At 30.5% G+C, this 17,905-nt stretch overlaps 1 long non-coding RNA gene across 2 annotated transcripts; it reads left to right on the forward strand.

The window, feature by feature from the left end:
* The first annotated feature begins 2,244 nt into the window (after positions 1-2,244).
* Positions 2,245-7,141, forward strand: LOC131857059 (uncharacterized). 2 transcript variants are annotated; one of them, XR_009358480.1, is made up of 4 exons: positions 2,245-2,373; positions 2,485-2,612; positions 6,499-6,648; positions 6,728-7,140. It is a non-coding gene; the product is annotated as an uncharacterized LOC131857059 (long non-coding RNA). The 2 variants fall into 2 exon arrangements; XR_009358481.1 differs by having other exon boundaries at positions 2,252-2,373; positions 2,491-2,612; positions 6,728-7,141.
* Positions 7,142-17,905: the final 10,764 nt, after the last annotated feature.

A 17,905-nucleotide genomic window follows, 5' to 3' on the forward strand; every position in this document is an offset into this window, starting at 1 on the left:
GGACAATGATGTAGGGGAATAAAGTTATTAAAAATTCTTGTTAGGGCACTTGAAGGGACAAGCCCATGTGCTTGTGTAAGAGGCCCATCTGCTTGATATGATGGGAGGATTTCACTTCACTTAATCAAGGATTGAGTGCAAATGCTTAGTGGAGGGGATTAGGTGGAGATTAGGATTAGGATTAGGATTAGAATGCAAGTGGAAAAGTTAGGAGAATGCAAGTAGATGAGGGAAAATAGGAATTTTAGAATTAATTTTAATTTGAAATTGGAGGAAAGTGGAGATGGGAATTTTAAATAAACAAGGGAATTTATTTAATTAATAGATGGGGGTCTAAGGGGTAGTTTTGAATAGGTAAATTAATTACATTAATTACTTTAGGAAAAGACTAGAAAATGGAGGAATAAATATGTTTAATTAAATAACAATGAATTATTTAATTAATAGAAATAGCTAGAATAGATGAACTCACCTAAAAGGATATAGGAGTAAAGGGATGTACATTTGATCAAATGGCAATGCTCAAATTTAAGTGTCTACAAAAACATTCATAAATATAAATATAACTTTATGTCTTCTGAAAACAATGTTAATTCAAGGATGAAAGAATAAGATGTAAAACTATATGAGAGCACATTGAAATCCTTGATATAAGCATGAATAGAAGCTAAAGACAAAGGTTCATGGCCATCTATTGTGTGTGAATCAATAATCAATCAAACACTTATGAAGACGAAAGAAGAATAACTCAAAATAAAATCCGATTGAGTAAAAGATCAACTAGGCACTGTTGAGTCCAAGGGGTTGAGCTTAACTAGTTAAAACACTAGGTTCTCACTATGGAGACCCAAGTTCAATTCCCAATAGGGATATCTGAAGTGGAATTATAAGTTGTGACTCTTGGCCTTCCATAGGATGGGGAAGGTCTTGGGGTCAATCTAATCAAACATAATAATAATAATAATAATAATAATAATAATAATAATTCAAAGATATGTAATGGGGATGGGGCCCCCTACTGTGTCCCCACTGGTTCATAGCTCCAGTCAAAAGCTATTCAGGCTTCGGCCAATTACTGATAAAAAAAACAAAAAAACTAGGCACTATCGAAATGCAGGAAAATAAAATGCACCCTATATCAATTTATAGATTTTCTATTTTCCAATCAAGAAACGATTAACACATTTATTAGATCATAAATTGATTAAATAGATGAGAGTAAAATATGTAAATGATAAATGTCAAATATAAATGAGAAGGATATATAATTCTTAGCTATTTGAATGTGCCTTTTTGTCTTGAAAAAGATTAATTAGATTCTTAAATTGCTATTGACATGTTGTCATATTATAAAAAAGAAACAAACACTAAACTTTTGATATCTAGGATGCAATAGCATTTGTCATTTTGTTCCACTAGCATGAAAATGTCAAACATGTGCAATCTCATCCTTTACAATTATTGTTAACTACAACTAATTTGTCCTCACTTTTACCTATTTTTAAAATATAGTGTACTACTGAGAAGCGCCTTTTGGGACTCACTGTAAGAGGGTTGAAATATACAAAAATTCTTGACTCCAAGTTATGTTTGATGCAACACCATGTGCCACTACTTGATAATACTTTCATGAATCGTATTAATGATAAATGCATTTCAAATCCTCTACTAAATACTCTAAGATTATCTTAAATATACAATCATATATATTCACTTCAAATATTTTAATATAAATTGACAAATAATAATCAAATCAAGTAAAAAATTAACCAAAAATAAATAAGACAATAATTTAAATTTAGAAAACAAAATCACCTATAAAATTATATCCAACGAATTCAATTACACTTATAATCCAATAAAAATATAGAAATAAATATAATAGACTCTTAAGGCAAATACCAATTTGAAATACAAGAATGAAATATTAAAATATGGTGCACCTTCATATAGACTCAAATTCAAAATTATACCTTGCGTTTAAGTTATTTAAATTCAAATTTATACCTTGCGTTTAAGTTATTTAAATTCAAATTTTCAATACCTTGCGTTTAAGTTATTTAAATTCAAATTTTCAAAACGGTTATGAATTTTTAAATTCAAATCCGCACACGACCGACGGAGCCCATCCCATTCCTGTAAATTCAAATTCTAGCCGTCCATCGTCAACGGTTAGGTCCATCTGACCGTTGATCCTCTCCAACGGTTATCTGGCAACGACTTCAGCCTTCATAAATTCTTTGTTAGGCATCTGTTTTTTTCGAGGACGGTCTGTTCGTATTTGTTACTCCACTTTCTGGTATGAATTTTACTATATCTGTTGTTACATTCTGCATCAATGCCAATGCTTCAAGTTTTCCGAGTGCCAAAATGGTAAGATTCAGAATTGGGAAAATATTAGATAGTTACAATAACAATAAATTAATTTTACTATATCTGTTAGATAGTTAATTGTTAAGTCTTTCTTACATGTCATTTTTATAGTTGTAGATAGAATTGATTTCTGAAGTCGTGTGGAGTGGGGCGATCTATTGATTAAGGGGGTTCAAGCTCATTGATGTTTTGCTGGTTCTTGTCAGAAGAGATGATAGATGATTGCAACTGTCTCCAAGGTATTTAGATGTTTATGTTATTCTGTATCCCAACAGAGTTTCAAATCACAAGGAAAAGATGCAACAATGCTTGCAGATTTTGTTTATCAATTTGAGATGTTAATGTTTGTTAATGACTATGAAATCCTGCAACTGGGAGAATATCTATGAGAAAACCCAAAACCCTTGATACACAGATATTTGGATCTTTTACACATCTTTCCAATAGTAAGATGAAATTAAGCAATAGAACGCCCCTCGAAGCCCTTGACTAACTCCATAAAAAATTACCACTCGAAACACAAAAATCCCATGTATTTCTGTAGTAAGCATAGCTAGCTATATATCTGAGCCATACTTTTCTATTCGGTCCTGTAACTGCAACCTCTTTCTTAAGATTACTGGTTTCAGATTCCTCCTTATTTGAATTTGTGGAATCTCCGAATTCTATTACAGAACCGCCGCTATCACAATTCTAGTCTATATACATGTCCAATATGTTGGAGTCCTATTTAAACTTTTTGCAATATCAACAGATCAAATGCACACAGAGGTCCAAACTCCAAAGTACAGCTGCATTCATTCATAGGCTTCTAAATAGTCTCACTTATTCTTCTAATTTATCACCCCCTCTTTTATTCTCTTAGACCCATTTACACCAGCACCCTTACTTTTACCAGTATACAAAGTGGCAAGAACCTTAAATAAAACCACAACCCAAATCATAAACAATAAACATTTACAGCGGGGTGTAGCCCTATCTGAATGTTGTGCAATAGCAAAATATTTAATGAAAAATACCCTGTTCAAAAACTTCAAACACATCTGCATTCATCCATGTGCTTCTCCAATCTAACACCTCCGTCATTTAGAGTAGTACCCTTCTCACCTGTATACCTTTGTCACTTATTAAATAACAAGAAATATCCCCTATATATACACTTAAATATCCCTTGTATATACACTTTCTTATTTCCCAGACCCCAATCCCATTTTTGATAGATAACATGTAGAGTTTCAAATATATTGAACCCAGGTTTTGGTTTCTCTCATTTTTATGAGTATATAAATGTTCTAAGATTCAATCTTATACCAGAAAATTTATTATTCTTGAAGACCGTATCCCCTGTATATACACTTAAATATCCCTTGTATATACACTTTCTTATTTCCCAGACTCCAATCCAATTTTTGATAGATGACATGTAGAGTTTCAAATATATTGACCCCAGGTTTTGGTTTCTCTCATTTTTATGAGTATATAAATGTTCTAAGATTCAATCTTATACCAGAAAATTTATTATTCCTGAAGATCGTTTCCCTCCGTAATCCCACCCTCTGAAGTCTCAAACTTGTTCGCCTTCACAAAACTTTCAGCTCTGCCTATTTATACTGTAATTTGATAGTCCCGAGTTTCTTCTGTCCTTTAAAGGGTTAATTTGGAGAGCCTGCAAAACATTATATTAAGTTAAATAAATTATAAATTGTATATAGGCTACTGATGAAGATTGCCATCTACATGGTATCGGCAATCACCAGGTTCATTTAAACGAGACTGGACAGCTGGACATGTCCAATTGCATAGCCAACAGCTTACACAAAATGAAACAAATGTTCCTTCAGACAGAATTATTTTCAATCAAGCAAAAATTGAGCCTTAATTAGAAGGATGGAAACAGAGTATGCTGAAACCCAATTTAGAGGATTATTTCATTGTATAAATTGAGTAAAATATGCCCTTACAATTTACACACAAACCAGATTTAGATTTCTCATGCAATGAAGATGAAAACCTTAAGTAAAAAATTGGAGTACTAACATAACTACCTTTAGTAAGAGGAACAATATCATTGGACAAGTATTTCTTTGCTTGAAATTACTGATGTTCTCTTTTGTTCTTGCCAAAAGGCTGGAATAGGTACTGTAATTAGTAATAATTTTCATCATATAAGCTCCTGCTGTCTCATGAATTTGTTAATGGTAGTAGAATCCGTAATTTTGGTCACAATATAGGCCTATATTGTCTCATGAGAATGTAAAAATCCTGTTTCCCCAGATCGAAGGTCATTCATTAGTTAGTTCTACATGTTTACTTCTTTGAGGTTTTTGAGATAGTCATTTTGAGATTATCATACTGAACTCAGATATATTAGAAAGCTGCATTCTTATGATTTTGATTCAGTTGAATTGTAAGGCTGTTGCTGTTGTTCTGATATAACAACAATATTAAGTTATTAGTCATACTTGTACTCAGGAATGGTTTCAGTACACCAGATGTTAAGGAAGGGAAACATCATGACCTTTTGTTATTGTTCTGCCAATTTATGTATTAAGTCAAATAAACTATGCTATGATTATAGTCTTAAAATTTTAGTTCATACTTCCCTCTTTCCTATACAAAACTAAAGGTCAGAATCATCCTTTCTTCTGTATGGAATGCCAAAGAAATGCTTCACCATCGAAAGTTTGAAATTCAAGATTTATATTTTTTTTGGCAGGGTAAACTAGAAATTTCCTTCTGATATTTTAACCTGCATAAAATTGCAACTAAAACATGATAACGTTCACAAGCTAAGAGCTTTCTATATTAATTGCTTGAAATGAGATTTTACAAAGAGGGATTTTCTTCGTTCGGCAAGAAATACAAGAGATAGATAAGAGATCATTAAAAAGTGCTTCGTGGTCTCTATTAAAGAGCAAGAACAACTCAATCATATAGAAATCAACTTAATAAGAAAAAATATATAGATATAAGAAGAATGAAGAATGAATTCACGAAGCTAATAATAAAAAATAAATGGATTAACATAATGCAGGGAACTGTATTTGGTTAAGGAACATCAGGGTTTTAAATGACCTTACAGAACTTGGCTTACACGACTTCTTATTCTACAATGACTAAAATTATGTAACACAAGTACAACCATCTAGCACAGTTTATATTTAGAGTGGTGTTTATCCGTTTCAATAGAACAATGAGATTGCAAGGTGTTACAACATAGAACTTACTAGCTATCAGTATCAGCAAACTGTAAAAAGAATTGTTTTAATTGATAGCAGGCATCATTGGCACATTGTAGTCATTTACTGGAGTTGCCTTTAACTGAGTATCGAGCACTTCAAACTCAATAAACGGGGTTTGGGGTTTTGAATTGAGATAAAGAAAGTTAAACCCAAGTAAACACCTATAATAAAAATAGGAAATAAGCAATTTGAACTAGGCATAAGAGAAGGAAATCGATACAATAATACATGGCAAGCATTATAGTGTAATGATAGCATGGGTACAGTTAGAAAAAGCACCCTGTTCAAACAAAACTGCATTCATCCATGTGCTTCTGAATATCTCCTCTAGTTATTATTCCTTAAGACCGTTTCTTGGAAGAGTACCTTTTTATGCAGTCACATTGTATTTGGTTTAAATTTACACCTAATCTGTAAGTTGTGACATCCTGTGTGCTGTCATACCTTTTGGCCCCTAAACGAGGTAAAACATTGACAGAATCAGGCTCATTAAATCCTCCCCTCTTCTTTAGAGTTCTATAATATAACTACACCAAACATAAATAGACTTTGAACAGAAGTACTTACCCTGTTGGAGACATATTTTTTTGCAACTAAAATCTGTACACCCGCTTCTTGGCTTGAGATCATCCACCTGGCTACTATTTATTTGGTGTTCTCTTCAATCGAGATGACAAACGGTTCCCAGTTGGGTCAGAGACTCAGAGGTAATCGATTAAATTCAGCAGTTATAGTTTTATGTTTTTGACGGTGTTTTGTCTGTTGAATTGTGATTAATTTGTATTTACCATCAATTTAACATTAGGAAACAGTTTCGGGAGCATTAATTTTCCTTAACATTTTCTTTTTGTTTTTGTCTCCCCTGTTTTTCTTTGTTTCTCAGGTAATTGCAGAAGAGTCAAAAGCTAGTCCAATGAAATGTTGTTTTGATCTAAGCTCATCAGGAGGAGGGAAAGCCTTTTCCATGTTCTGCTAAAAGAATTGTCTATGAAATCTGGTTCACTTTCCCTAAAGAGACAAGGCTATCATTAAGGTAATACTAGCTGTAAACTCTAGAAGTATTCATATTAGACAGTAGAAATAAGCTTTTAAAGTTTTTTGTGCTTGTTAAGGTATTAAAGATCAGGAGAGGCATGTGAACTTTTGGCTATGGACTTCTTCGTTGAGTACAGTAGATCCATTCAAAGAGGCTCCTCTCATTAATGAGTGTTCTGTATCAAGGCATGTATTGAACTCTCTTCTTAGGAGGATTACTCTTACAGTGTAGTTTGTGTTATAAGAATCAAATGTGTAGCATTCAATTGGACATTTAATTTTTAATGAACACATACAACTGTCATTAATAGAGTCAATTACATGAAGCTTTTCCAACTTTTTGTTATATTTACTTGTAATCAACTCTGATGTGGGCCACAGATGCTCCATGCCTTTCGCTATTCATTCCCAATTATGTCGTACTAGGTATGAATGTAGACAGATTGGTCTCTGTAGACATTACCTTCAAACTTTAACTGTTGTTTATTATAAGAAGCACTCGTAACCATCTTACAGAATCTAATCACTAAGCACAAATGAACATTTAATTTACATTTACTTAGTCAAAGTTAAGCAAAAAGCCAATTGCTCCGATTGCTGGATTAAGATGCATTCTGGTTGAAAGTTGCAAGTCTGATGTACCCGATCCTTAAAGTTTCTTTTCTGTTGCTTGAGAGTTTGCATAGTCGCCAGCTGACAGGGTTCAGGGTAATTCTTTTCCGCTTCAGAGAAATTGTCCTTGATTCAGAGTCTCCTTTATGGGGTGTTAGCTCCACAACTTTATGCCCTGGGTGCTTGTGCCATTAATGGCAGAGTTTATAGCTCCAGGCATGATCTGCTGGCCCACCAGCTACAGGTGAATCGACCATAAGATTAATATTCATTTATTGTTTCTGGATTCAATTGTGTATGTAAGTTTGATGAAAAAAAAATTCATAAATGAATATTAGAATGAATTGTTTAAATCTGATAGCTTTGACCATAAGATTAGTTGAAGCTTCATCACCAGTCATATTTAATCCCACTTTCAAACCGACTCCTGTCACAGCCCCCTTAGTACCAGACCGCAAACTGCTGAACTTTTCTGGCTCCTAGAAACGTGTAAAAGGATCATTTAAAGTTGCAAGCATCTTTCGAACTGCTGCATATGTCTCTTCACGTGTATTCATAGGCCTGGAATTTGACAGGTAAAATGGCCGTTTTTTCACTTTTGAACTGTATTTGACAGCTTAAAAAATTAGTAGAACGTATGTATTGACATGCTATTTTTTTCTAAAACCGTATAGATCACACTTCAAATTATAAATAAACCGTAAAAAAATATAGTAGGTAATATATATATTAGTTTAGAATGTTTATTATAAAAATACAAATTTATTTAGAATATTTTGAAATGGAAGGATTTAGAATATGGAAGGATGTAGTTGTTTCTAATTTTATAATATTTTAATATGATTTTTTAGAATAGTTTTATTTTTTCATATGAATTTAGAAACTTGTCATAATTCAAATGATAGAATATAATTGATAAAATATTTTAATATGAATTTTTATAATATATTCTATTTTTTTATATATGAATTTACAAACTTATTCAATTTAATTTTTTAAATATATTTAATAAGATTGTTATAGAAACTTGTCTTAATATATATAATTTTAAAATTTAAATGCTTATTATTACTAAATTAGTAATTATTAATTGATTATCATTTAATGTTAATATATAATATATATTAGTGTATTAATTTATAAATTTATTTCGTAAATTTAAGATTTTTGCATATATTACTAATTTATCATTATTTTCTCATTAAGATAATGATTTTCATTTCTTCCCAAGAAAGATGTGCGTTGATTTTCATTTCATTGCTTCAATCTTCTACTTTTATATTTTTTGACAGTTAAAATTTTTCTTAAAATGTTAAATGAAAGACATTGAAATGACTAAACCGTCATCAAAAATTCATATGACAGGTAGGGGTGACCGTCAAATTCCAGGCCTGCATCCAACTATAAGGCATCTATTCACAGCAGTAGTGGTCACAGAAGGTATAGAAACAATGGCAACCCACTAACGCTTTTGTATTAAGATTGCTTTTTTAAAACTAAGTGCCTAAACTTCAAAGAAATTTGATAGTGATATATGTCAAAAGAAGATTTTGTTATTGGATTAGTTAATTGATTTTGAAACATCTTGATATTTATGTTGCATGGCCATCTTTCATCAAAATTGTTATAGATGTGACAACTCCCTCCCTTATAACACATTATTTTTTTAATTAAATTTGAATAAGGTTTGAAATAATTATCTATTTTATTCTTATTCTATTCATTTATTAGATTTTTTTTTGTCATAACCCAGATCTTATATATTGAGACCTTAAGTTGTCATGTTAGGAATTGAACCCCAAGTATATTTTCAACTTGCTTGATGAGCAAATGCATAGGTCAATCTTTATCTTTTTAAATGAGCTAAATAATTCTTTACCTCATCTTTAATTGCATAAATAACACATCGGCTTTAGAAAGACTTTTTAGAGGTGTAAATAAAACTCGTGTTAATCTTAGCTTGTGTTTTTATCACATCTTTTATCCACCTTGCATGGCTATCTATCATCAAAACCAACTTAAATAATGGTAAAGTTTATTCATGTCAAATTCATTGCTTGAATTTTTCATGCCCCCTCTTAGTTTGGATGAAGGATATCATTCAAGATTTACATAAATTCTAGGACCATTTACTGATATATTTATATATTGTGGTACGCTTTCATGAATATTTATATACCTTAGTATCCAAATCTATTCTATTTTAGAGACCTCTTGTCTACCAAATCAAGTGTCTTGTATGGTCAAACTTCCTCTCCTCTCATATTTGATTGGATTGAAAATATTTTGCCACACTTATTACCTATCTACACATTTTGTTGGATGGAATTCAAATTTATTTATTTGTGTGAGGAGATTTAAATCAAATGCATATTATTCTATTTTCTATATAAGTAATCACAATGCCCAAAAATAATATAATTCAATATATTATTGATTGTGAGGTACTTTACTCATTTATACTTTATATTAATCTATTATTAGTGGTTTTAATTGAAGCCTAATTACCTTATTTTTATAGTATGAAAGGAAATTGCAAATAGCAGCTTCTATAGGTTGTTAGGCATGTGTGGGGGCATGTTTCTTGTAGTCGTGGTTTTGTTTAAAGGCCTGGGGAGATTATTTAGAAGATTCAATGATTTGATAAAGTCTCCAAGTTGATCAATTTGACTTTCTAGATTCTTTATCATTTGGAAATACGAAACTTATTTTTATTGTTCATGATTTGAGGATAGTATAAGTGATATTGCTATGAAACAAAGGTTCTCGCGATTTGTAATCTTGGGTGAACTTGGTAGGAAAATGAATATCAAATACTTAATTGGTTATGTATTATTTTATAACATATTAATGGTTACCCTTTAAAACCATCTAATGTTATGCTTGCATGCATGTAGATAAAATAATTGCGATTGCGATATTTTTCATATTCTTGCAAAATATCATAATATATATATACAAAGATTGTGCATTTACTTGCCTATATGATTCAACCCAATAACATAGGATATTAGTTCATCATGCATTAATGATTGAGAAAGAACTCAAATCATTGAAATGATAGCTTAGAAAGGAATGATGCTTTTGTTTGCGTATGTATGCTTAGTGCAACTTGTGTATTTATTGTTTGATTTATGAAGCAAAGAGAAGGGTAAGTATCTACTTAAAATTGTCTATCGATGGTCAACTCAAAAAGATGTTTTGGAAAAACTATATTTGATCTTTTTATATATGCTTATTATTTGAATCATTATGTTCTACACTCTTCCATATCATGATATTATAACATTAGCATTGCAAAATGTAGTTATGTCATGTTGCACTACATTTTATCACTCATGTCATCTTCAAATTGCTAGATGTCCTTGTGTAAGGTCGAGTATTCTTCTTGTTAGGAAGAATATTAGGAAAGCATGATGTTTTGTAGTTGGGTAAAAGAGCACTCTGGCAATGTTTTTGTCCATGGTGTGCTCAAAGGATATGTAATTGTTTGTGATGCATAATATGATTGAAAAATTAGGGGGGAGTTTATTGTTTTTTGGATGATAAAGTAGTCTTGAAATTCTTATGAATTTATTTTCAATACCATGTTAGTTGTAGGAGAAATTTTGTAGATTTCTTGCAGGATTTTGGAGAAGATCATTACTAAGCTTCAAGGAGGAATTGAAGGAGGTAGCAAGGTTCTTCATTCAAATCCAGGTTCCCCTCTTGCACATTCATTGGTTGTTTTTTCTTTTCAAAGAAAATCTTCTTCTCATCTCTTTCAGAATTTTGCACATAAGAAAGTTTATATTTTAATTTTATTTTTTTAAAAAGAAATCTCTTTATCCATTTCAAATTTTTGCAAGGAAATCTTTTTCAATTTTTGTTTGTTGATTTAATAAAATACATGTAATAAGTTGCTTTTCTATCTAAAAAAGAAAAAAAATTCTTCTCTTTTAGAAATAAATTGGTTAATAGATTTCTTTCAAAATATGCATATACAAATTTGAATATTGTTTAATCTATTATCTTTTCCTCAATCAACTTTCTTTATCTTATAAAAATTCAGATTTTTTTTTAGAATGGAATATATATATTAGAATAACTTGAACAAAAATAAATCTATTGCCAAAGTAATATAAAATCAGAATAAAGAAAATAAAAATAGAAATATATTCATCTCTGTGTAAGCTAGATAAATACCCATCTCTATGGATTTTAGGAAAATATTCATGTCTGTGGATTTTAGGAAAACATTCATCTCTCTACATTATAGAAAACAAAAGTTCATCTCTGTATTTTTTAGAAACATATTCATCTCTTTGGATTTTTGGAAAAAAAAAAAATATTGTTCCCTATGCATGTATGAAATAAAAAAAATAAAAATAAAAAGTAAATATTGCCTTGATTAATAAATTAGTAAAATTCCCTTCAAATATATGTTATATAAACATATATATCAAATTTATTTAAAAGCATATTAAATTTATGTTTTAAATTTGTTTGTAGATTTAAGTTTATTTTTTAATTTTTAAATTTAGGCACTTGGTGATTAAAAAAATCATTTAGGATTAGTTTATAATTATAAATTTTAATAGTTGAAAATTAATCAAATTTAGTGAGAAATTGATTTATTTATTGAGGTCTATTTAATGAAAAATGGATTTATTGATTGATATCTATTTAAAAAGGATTAGACCTATTTATAATCTAACCTTATTAAAATTAATGGAAATGTGTTTAAAATATCATCTCTAGTTTTAGGAATTAGATTATTAATATATTAAAGGGAAATTTAAGCGAAAAGGGTCTAACCCATATTAATGGATACCTTATTGGAGTTTTAAATATGAAAAAATTAAGTTGCAAATTTGAACTCTTTTTAAATTCTAAAGGGTTAGTATCTCCTCAATGATGGGAAAAGAGTCCCTTGGGTTTTGAAAAGATAAATATTGCATAAGGCAAAAGGGTCAATTAACACTTGAGAATTTCAATAGATTATCGAGCACTAAGAGATCTATCTTTTTGAATTAATCCTTCTTAGGATATAGATATAATAGTTAAATCTCTTTATTAAACAAATTAGTTTGACTTAGGAAAAACAAAGCAAAGGAAAATGTTATTGCGCCAATGATACACTTATTCCATAGTTTTGGATCTTTTCATCAAATAAATAAATCTTAATAGTAAGTAGGTTCCCTCAAGACATTCAATACATTTCAAATATTTAAGTTCTTTAATTATTGGATTTCAAAACTAACTTTTGTATATTTCAATTAGTACAAGTATCAAATGTTAAAGGAATTTACCTAACAAGTAGATGTGTTTAGATTCATAGTAACCCTTTTAGGTATTTCAGCAATATGAGTTAATGTTAGACAAAGTTTTGCCTCAATTTGAAAGGTTGAATATTTGATTTGTTTCTTTATTAGATTCCAAGATATGAGTATATAAGGCATTGCGAATAGTCACTTCTTTTAATAGTTAAAATCATTTACCTTCTAGCTAAAAGAAACATAAGACTAGTAAAAAGGAAAAGTTACACTTAATAATACAAGTAATTAGTAAGGATAAATTTAATTAACATTAAAATTGGAGGTAAATTGCATAGTTAAATATTCATATGGTAATAGTATTAATTAGGATGCAAAGAGAGTTTATTCAAAACCGAAATTGTTTTAGCAAATGAGTTTCAAGGAATCTATTTCGTGATCACTTAGAGAATTAAATAACAATTTTAACTGAGGGTAATTTAAGGAGCAACCATTAGCTCCCTTTGAAGTATTTGAAGTATTTGAAATTGATAAAGTTATTATTTGTAGAATGTATCCAACAATAAAGTTAACGTTACTTCAAGTGGAAGGAGTAATTAGTTATCACTTTATAATCTTTTAAAGGTATTAGTTCAAAAGCAACTAGAAGTTTATTGATTAGAATTGTTTATTAGGAGACTTAATATTATTTACTTGGTTAACTAGCAAGTGTTTATACTCTTGTCTAATCTCTATTTCAAACAATTAGTAACTAAGATTAATGTGGTTAGTTTGAAGCTTATTGTTGAATAGTTGTTTCCTTTTCCCTTCAACAAGTGAGTATTAAATTCATTTCCAAAGTATTCTCAAGCAATTTAGTACCTTTCAAGTATTAGGATTCACATTTAAAGTAGTGTTATCATTTGTAGATGAAATTTGTATTACTTCATATGGAAGAATTAGTTGGGATTATTATTAAGTACTTTTCACTTCAAACAAGTATGTGTTAAAATTCATTTCCAAATTCTTGCTATTCAATCATTTAATTTTCTTTCAAGCAAATCAGTACTAGGATTCATACTTATTGTGAAATGGGTTGTCCCAAAACAATTATATCTTGCAAGGAATTCAAATCATTTTCATAAGTTATCTTTGGAAGTATCATGGTTTCCAAGCAATTAGTAATTTCATGTATTTAGTTCAAGTTTTTGAATTTTTAATTATCATAACTTTCCTTAGGAGAAAATACTATTCCAAGTAGTCGATTTGTTTATGTTCCTTTCAATTACGTAAAATTCATACTATAGTTTATAAATTCAAGTGATAATTCCTTGTATATAATAGTTTCTTTTTCATAATTGTATTGGTATTTTGCTTCATTTAAGATTCATGAATTCAAAGTTAAATTCCTAGTTAGATAACTAAACAAGAGGAGTTGAAACAGAAAATTAGCAGCGTTCGGTATCTATGGTGCCTCTAGGTCACACTTACGGGTAATGTCGACATGTTGAACTACTGCACTTAACACCTAATAAAGCTGCAATAACATCATCTGTGGCATCGTCACTCTAAATCGTCGGGGAGAAATAAGGGTCATTTGGAAGTTAAAATCCAAGGGGCGGGTAATCCCCCTTGGATCGATAATCTAAAAGATTAATATTTAAATGAATTTACATCTAATCAGTTGAACTTTAGATAACCCCATTAGGGTTTGGATGTGTGTGAAGATCTTGGAAATTTATTTTATCTTGATACAATTCAACGGATGATAACGGATTAAGGGTGACGTATTTAATAGGAAATAAGACTTAGTTGTTTAGGCCACAAGCAAAAGGCCATCTTGAGCTTTTTTTTTCTATAGAGCTACCATCGTGGGTAGCAACTGCAGAGAAGCTGTCTGGGACATTGACCCTAGAAAGGGTTGCGTACCCACCAAATAGTTTAATTAAACCATAGTTAGAAACTAGAACTACATACTTTACGCCTTGATCCTATGCCGAAACGGGTATGTAGACAGTCTAGGGACGAAGTTGTCCCTTGTACTTAGGTGTTCGGGGATGGGGATTAGGATTTGGTTATGGGTGAGTAGTTGGTTTTTGAAGCTCCTTGTTCTTTTAATCAAATGATGCTACTAATAATGGAAAGGTTAAAATTAATTCAATGCATACTCAGAAGGAATCCCATATGGATTCGCTTAACTTCCGGAGGCTTTAGGCCAAATTTCAAGGTGGAACTCAAGCTTGTTTATGTAATTATTCTTATACTCCTAAGGACGACAACCTCAGTGTACTCCTAGTAGGGGAGTGTAGTCTTTAGAGAGTGGCTCAGGACCCGGATGGTCTCAATAAGTCTAAAGTCTCTGGCCAGAGCATATCCTATTCTTATGAATAGATGCCTACCCCATTTGGGTAGATGCCTATCCCGGATTGGATAGATGAAACCTCCTGTCCAGTATGGACAGATGCCTAACTCGTATGGTTAGATGCCTAACCTGTATGGTTAGATGCCTAGTCTTGTATGGATAGATGCCTAACCCGTATGGTTAGATGCCCATCTCGGTTGGTTGGGTGCCTATCTTGTTTAGATAGATGTACTTGAGTATGTGATTGAATAAAAAATAAATAAGAATAAGTAAGAATAAGAAATCAATATTTTTATATGTGGAGGTTTTGGATTAAGTTAAGTGGGTTATTACATGTGGTATTAGAGCGAAGGTTCAAGTCTAGGCCTTGAGCTCACTTTAACTTATGCAATTTTGAAGAGTATCTTGGAAGTAGATGGAGGTTGTAGAGGTAAATCGTTATATATTAAATCAATAACTAAATAAGAAATTCAAATTTCAAGAAGACCTAGAAGGTAAAGAAAGTGGAAGAGGAAAACATACCACCACTACAAGGAGTCAAAGGGAAGATAGCAATGATGAAAATCAACAAGACCAAGAGAATAATGGAATATGAGTCAAAGCTATAACCAATTATTAACTAAGCAAAGAGATGAGATCAACTCCATGGAATAATCAATATGAGACCATAGAGCAAGGCAAAATGTCATCAAATAAATAGAAGTGGGATTGAAAATGAGAACTTGGAAACAGTTGAATAAATGAGAGAAAACAATATGTTGGAGCCATCTAAGGATTTCAAGGAAATTAACCAACCTAAGTTCGAAGGGAAGAAATAGGTGAAGGAGCTGAGGATTGGTTGAATGGAAAGAGAAAATACATTGAACTAAAGGACTTTATTGAAACAATTAAGACATTATGGGGTTTCCTATCAACTCACTAGAGATGAAGCTTGCTAGTGGACTAATACTAAGGAACAAATGGGTATAACAAGGATATAATCACATGAGATCAATTTATTTGCCATTTTCATAAGAGGAGGCTATCACAATTATTCTTCAATGAGAAGGTAACATAATTCCATAATCTTTGACAAGTGGCTTTGACAGTACAACAATATCAAAATAAGTTTGCCAAATTGTTAAAGTACGTACCTATGTGTCAAAAGATGAGAGGGTCAAATCAAAAAGTTCATTTTGGGGGCTCAATACCAACTTGGGGCAGAAGTTGATGTGCATAGACTCGTAGGCATGAAGGAAGTACCCGAAAGAACAAGAAAGGAAGATTCAAGCCCTAGCAATAACGAGATAGAATTTTAACATGAATCATTCATTCAAGGTGAAGCATGAATTCAAGAGAAATGCAAACTTCAACAAGGATCAATACAAAAGCCACATCATGATCAAAATCAAAGGGATGGATACAATACTAATAGGGGCAATTAAAATAGGATAACTTATCTGCTAAGGTTTGATGAAGTAAGGAATGATCCTCTTAGGAATAAGGGGGAATAATGATAGAGCCATTCAGAGTCTTGGAGAAGTGCCAATACCAATTGTGCAACAAAGAGATTGTTCTATTCAAATATAATGGAATCAATATGATAAAAGGAATACTACATGGGAAGATTCAATTATGATGCAATAGATGTTTTCACTTTCATTCTAAACATTATGAATTAGCAAACTCTTTTTAAGGTTATAATTAGTGCATCAGGACGATGCACAATTTAACGGGGGAAGGATGTCATAACCCTCTTTTTGGACCTTGATATGACTTGCTATTATTATTATTATTATTATTATTATTATTATTATTATTATTACTACGATTATAATATTAATTTTATGAGTAATGTTAGAAAGAAAAGATAAATTGAAATGAGGTTGAAGTTTTTAAATAAAAAGGAATTTAAGTGGTGACACACACATGAGGTCATAATTTATTTGAAAATTGCTTATTTTCTCAATATCCTAATTGAGCACATGGTGTAGGAGAAATACGAAGATTCTAAAAAAGAAATTTAAAATTTAAAATATTAAAGAATAAATATTATATTTAGCAAATATATGACATGGGAGTTACAAAATTATTCTATGACAAGAATAATTCTATTCATGACATTTTTATGACAAAGGAGTTACAAAATGCATTTTTGGGGGAGAATTCAAATTTGAATTTTGAATGCATGGTCAAATGTAACCCCCACTATGACAACAATCATTTTTGCATGAAATTAATTTAAAAATTGTTTATTTTCTCAATATGCTATTTAGCACATGTTGTAGGAGGAAATGAGAAGGTTCTAGAAGAGAATTTCAAATTCAATTTTTGAATGAAATTATTTTGGGAAAATAATATGGAAATCAATTAATTTCTTTTGTACTGGGAAAATGACTCTCTTTTCTATATATTGAGTTCTAAATTTTTAAAAAATTAGGGGGGAGTTCATTGTTTTTTGGATGATAAAGTAGTCTTGAAATTCTTATGAATTTATTTTCAATACCATGTTAGTTGTAGGAGAAATTTTGTAGATTTGTTGCAGGATTTTGGAGAAGATCATTACCAAGCTTCAAGGAGGAATTGAAGGAGGTAGCAAGGTTCTTCAATCAAATCTAGGTTCCCCTCTTGCACATTTATTGCTTGCTTTTCTTTTCAAAGAAAATCTTCTTCTCATCTCTTTTAGAATTTTACACATAAGAAAGTTTATATTTTAATTTTATTTTTTTAAAAGAAATCTCTTTATCCATTTTAGATTTTTGCAAGGAAATATTTTTTAGTTTTTTTTAATTGATTCAATAAAATACATGTAATAAATTGCTTTTCTGTCCAAAAAAGAAAAAAAATCTTCTCTTTTATTCTGCATGTAGGAAATAAATTGGTTAATAGATTTCTTTCAAAATATGCATATACAAATTCGAATATTGTTTAATCTGTTATCTTTTCCTAAATCAACTTTCTTTATTTTACAAAAATTCAGATTTTTTTTAGAATGGAATATATATATTAGAATAACTTGAACAAAAATAAATCTATTGCCAAAGTAATATAAAATCAAAACAAAGAAA

The sequence above is a fragment of the Cryptomeria japonica genome, chromosome 7, assembly GCF_030272615.1.
Source record: "Cryptomeria japonica chromosome 7, Sugi_1.0, whole genome shotgun sequence".
NCBI classification, from domain to species: domain Eukaryota; kingdom Viridiplantae; phylum Streptophyta; class Pinopsida; order Cupressales; family Cupressaceae; genus Cryptomeria; species Cryptomeria japonica.